We start from the raw sequence: 5685 nt of genomic DNA, 5'->3' as shown, positions 1-5685 counted from the left end.
ATATATATATATATATATATATATATATATATATATATATATATATATATATTCTTGATGTGTCATATTTTAATTTGTATATTTTGAAATACGATAAAGAGATATCATTATTTTGGATTCAAATTTTCGAGCTTCGAATTTTTGGTCGGATCGAGTTTCGAATATGGATTTTCAGAATCTATCAGGTTCGAATTTGTATGCGAATTTGAGTTCAGTTGTCGAGTTCGGATTCAAATATTTAAAAACTCGTCCCAAATATGATCGATCCGTTGAAATCTCTATTCTTTGTAATACAATATTGTGATAGCAAAGCGGCAAGCATAAAAAGAGGAGGCACGAGTAAGGGCGCTCACGAAGGAAGCAGCTAGCCATGACAAACTGGTTGGAGCTGCGGAGAATGAGATGGCGACGGCTTAGGTTGAACGCAATCAAAGAACGCCACAGAAACCAAGCAAAGGAAGGCTTGAGTGGAAGTACTTAAACCCCCAACATTCCGGATTGGGTGGTCGGAAGTAGCAGACCCGCTCCACTAGCATCTAATTAAGCAACCAGAAGATTAGATTAGATGCCACAAAGCCTAGTCCACGAGACCAAACACTAACCAGATTAAGGCCTACATACCAATTTATTATTACTTTTTACACTTAGTCTACTATGTTCTGCAATTTGCATGTTAGTACATTGCGAAGGAAAATAAAAAAAAAAGCAGGATGTAAATAATGAGTAACGAGGGCATCAATAAAATTAATTAATAATTTTCTTTCTCCTCAATTATCCTTCTTCTTCCTCCTCTCATCTTCTCCAATTTTTTTTCTCTTCTTTTAATCGCTACTCTCCTCTTCCCTTTCTCCCTCTCTCAACATCTCCTTCTTCTATTTCTCAAAAAAAAACATCTCCTTCTTCTCTCCCCAACATACCCCAAATTGTCTCAATTCTCTACAGAACCCCGATCCGAGCAACCCAACACGCTATCCTATCCGCCATCTCTGAGTATTCTCATCATCGACGGATTACGGATCATCCGGAATATATTACAATAAATAAATTATTATATAATTATTTTATAATTAAAAGATGATTGGAAAAAAAAAATGGCCAATTTGTATAAAAAATCTATTAGTTTTAAGTTTTTGTAAAAGTAGGCCGTTTTTTTAAACTTTACAGATTCGGACTAAATTTTTAGAAAGATGACCAAACTATCTCTCTTTCAAAATGCATAAAAATTATATATTTTAAATGTCTAGAAAAATACAACTGCTAAACCATAAAGTGTCAATTTTTTTAGAAATGTCAACTGCTAAGTTATAATTATATGTACCCTTCTCGTGAAACGAAAATTCTCATTCAAGACAAAATAAAAAGAATAAAATTTAATTAATAAGATGAAAGAGTGCAACATCTTTTCAAATAGTGCAACATCTTTTTCCAAATAGTACAATATCTGTATAAGTAGTGCAACATATGCATTGTTAATACACATTTTGTATGATTTTTACACTAAATTACGTATATTATAGTATATTACGCGAAAAGAATATAATATATTAAAATATATTTTAAAAATTATACAATATATGTATAAACGGTGCATATTTTATACTATTTGTACAAATATTTATACCATTTGTATAAATGATGCATTATTATGAGAGAATATTGCATTATTTACATATGTGTTTCACTCTTTCTTTTGAAAATTAAATTTTATTATATATTAAATAAAGTGTCAAATTTTTTGAAAATGACAATTGCTAAGCCATAATTAGATATATCTTTCTCGTAAAACGAGAATCCTAATTCAACACAGAATAAAAAAATAAGGCTAAAATACATAAAACTCTCCTGTCAAAATCCGATTTTTCACTTTTCTCTCCCGTCATCTAAAAACCTATTTTTTTTTTTTTGCCAAAAATACCCTCAGTCTTCTTTCTTGTGAACATGACGAGGGGCAAAATGGTGAGAGGCTAGGCAAAATGGTCATTTTATCATCAAAGTTCACACCGTAACCTCTGTGAACATTTNATATTGAGTACGTCTCCCGTGCTTTTGAAAGTACGGATGCCTCCGTACTTGTAAGTTATTTTCGATGATAGGACATCCAATTCGACAATTGGCTCCGTTAGGCATAATCTACGCTATTGAAACTATCTAGAAACCAAATTTTATAATTTTTCGACATCATTTACCAAGCGATTACAGGGTCTCAAAAATGACTATTTTAACGGCCGATGTGGCGCGTTTTTAAGTTCAACGGTGCAGAAGTATCCAAATTACATGAAACTTTAATAGAAAATTCTATTTAACATCAAGAGCAAGAACAATACTTCCGATTTGAAATTTGAGTCATTTATCATTGTTTTTAATGAGATTTTTATTTTCAGCCGTTCATTTTGAGGCTATTCATTTACTAGGCAAACGAAGTCAAAATATTATAAAATTTGGTTTCTAGATAGTTCTAATAGCATAAATCATGTTTAACGGAACCGATCGCCGAATCGGACGTCCCATCATTGAAAACAACTTACAAGCACGGAGGCCTCCGTACTTTCAAAAGCATAGGAGCCTAACTATATATATATATATATATATATATATATATAGATAGAAGAGAGAAGACAGTGAGAGACGACCAACGTGAGATTGTTTGACCTATGCTCACGGAGAGATGAGTGAGGAGAGATAGTCGACGTCGACGAAGAGCAGGTAGAGCGGGCATCGAATGGTATTATTATTGTGGGGTTGTGTTGTTATTGTTCCATCGGGCGGGAGACGAGGAGAGGAGAGAGGCTTAACTATGCGTACGAGTCATGAGCCTTCCGCTGCTTCCGCTCGTTTTCTATGTTGCGACTTTCGAATCGTATCGATCGGCTCCATTAAACTTTATCTAGATTATGAGTGATACTAGAAATAAATTTTATGATTTTACTGTATATTTGCTAGTGAAGAATGCGGGCTCAATATCATCTATATTATTATATATTTGTATTTCATATTTGGATATTTCGTACACCGTATTAAATTTGCAAATGGCTCAACTATGGCATTAATTGTGTCCATTTGTGTGTGTGCTATTGTGTTACTAGGCAAAATGATTTTTGAGCCCATTCGAAAGTCGCCAACATGCGAAAACGAGTGGAAGCACGGCAGGCTCGTGCTTATTGTGTGTTTCATTGTATATTTATAGCCGTCAACTCTATATTATTAAGGCTATTATGCTATCGGAAGCCGGAAGCTTCAGGTCTTCCAGTCGGTTTTCGATGTTGCGAATTTGATCGATCGATCGGCTCCGTTTAATTGATGTAGAGTATTGGAGTTCTAGAAAATTTAAATTATTATTATTTTTCCATATCATTTGCCTGTAGTCGAATGCCGGCTCAAAATCAGACAAATTATATAGATAGAGTAGGTAATATGCTATCAGAAGCACGTAGCCCGTGTTCCAGCTCGTTTTCGATGTTGCCGACTTCGAATCGTTCGATAGGCTCTTAGACTTGATCTAGAGTATTTGGAGTATTAGAAAATAAATTTTATATTCATATCATTGCCTAGTGATCGAATGGCTCAAATATCAACAATTCATGGCCGTATGTGAAGCCATTTGCAAGTTTAACGGCTTGTTAGAATATTCAAATCAGTAAAAATTTTGATTAGAAACATTTTTTTATACGAATATAAAACATATCATATCATTTGATTTAATTTTAATTGTCCATATTATTATTTTGTAAGATTTTTATTTTACCGTTAATTTGAGGCCCTTTGTCATAGCAAGATATACGTAAGAATCATAAAAATTTATTTTTGAATCTTCAAATCTCTTAGATCAAAATTTAAACTGGAGCGATCGACGAATTCGAAGTCTCAAATCGAAAACGAGCTAAAGCGAGGCTCCGTGCTTCCGATAGCATAGTAGCCTCACTATATATATATATATATATATATATATATATATATATATATATATATATATATATATATATATATTCTTGATGTGTCATATTTTAATTTGTATATTTTGAAATACGATAAAGAGATATCATTATTTTGGATTCAAATTTTCGAGCTTCGAATTGTTGGTCGGATTGAGTTTTGAATATGGATTTTCAGAATCTATCAGGTTCGAATTTGTATGCTGTTGCGTGCCGAACGTCCCGACCCTTGACCCGGTCAATAATTCTCCTCGGGAAGAACGTCGGGGTGCGAGACGGCTGCGGAGTATGACCCTCGAAGTATGCGCCCACAGAGGATCAAGCGATTAGGCCGATGAGGGATCGAATCAGCCGGGTTCAAAAACCTTTGCAGTAGATTCGCTTCGGCAGGATGAGCCGAATGGAGAGGGAAAGCCCGGAACTCGACTAAGAAACGAGCCGAATGGCCAGACAAACTTGTGATCTGATCGGCAGGAAGAGCCGAAGGTGACTTTCTATTGAAATGTGCAGGAAAAAAGTACACAAACAAGGGAGTGATGCCCGTAGAGCAGACAGACTCCGAGTATGGGAACAGGGGAGTGATGCCCGTAGGGCAAACAGACTCCGAGTATGCTAAATTACAAGAACCACTCCTAGAGAAAGCGGTAAATGCGAGAATAGGAAGATGCAGAAAATAAAGGTAGTCTTTTGTGCGCAGGGGCGAAGACCTCTATTGCAGGCTTCAAAATTACTATTTATAGCCCACATTATTAGTTGGTTGAAAGAAGTTGGGGGGAGTGGTTGTAACTATGATCGTGGAAGTTTTACTAACTCCTAATGGAAGTTACACTAACTCCTCATGGAAGTTACGCCCTAATCTTCAACCGTTCCCGCCTTTTTGTCCTTCAGGTGTCTTATTGCCGACTCCTGGTGTACCACGTGTCCTTATTGGCTCATACGTGGTTTAGATCGGCTCAATTTTGGTATCAACATATGCGAATTTGAGTTCAGTTGTCGAGTTCGGATTCAAATATTTAAAAACTCGTCCCAAATATGATCGATCCGTTAAAATCTCTATTCTTTGTAATACAATATTGTGATAGCAAAACGGCAAAGCATAAAAAGAGGAGGTACGAGTAAGGGCGCTCACGAAGGAAGCAGCTAGCCATGACAAACTGGTTGGAGCTGCGGAGAATGAGATGGCGACGGCTTAGGTTGAACACAATCAAAGAACGCCACATAAACCCAGCAAAGAAAGGCTTGAGTGGAAGTATTTAAACCCCCAACATTCCGGATTGGGTGGTCGGAAGTAGCAGACCCGCTCCACTAGCATCAAATTAAGCAACCAGAAGATTAGATTAGATACCTCAAAGCCTAGTCCACGAGACCAAACACTAACCAGATTAAGGCCTACATACCAATTTATTATTACTTTTTACACTTAGTCTACTATGTTCTGCAATTTGCATGTTAGTACATTGCGAATGAAAATAAAAAAAAGCAGGATGTAAATAATGAGTAATGAGGGCATCAATAAAATTAATTACTATTTTCTTTCTCCTCAATTATCCTTCTTCTTCCTCCTCTCAATCTTCTCCAATTTTTTTTCCCTTCTTTTAATCCCTAATCTCCTCTTCCCTATCTCCCTTTCTCAACATCTCCTTCTTCTCTCCCCAACATACCCTAAATTGTCTCAATTCTCTACAGAACCCCAATCCGAGCAACCCAACACGCTGTCCTATCCGCCATCTCTGAGTATTCTCATCGTCGACGGATT

This window comes from Ananas comosus, linkage group 4 (assembly GCF_001540865.1).
Source record: "Ananas comosus cultivar F153 linkage group 4, ASM154086v1, whole genome shotgun sequence".
Taxonomy (NCBI): domain Eukaryota; kingdom Viridiplantae; phylum Streptophyta; class Magnoliopsida; order Poales; family Bromeliaceae; genus Ananas; species Ananas comosus.
Note: the sequence above shows the minus strand (reverse complement) of the source record.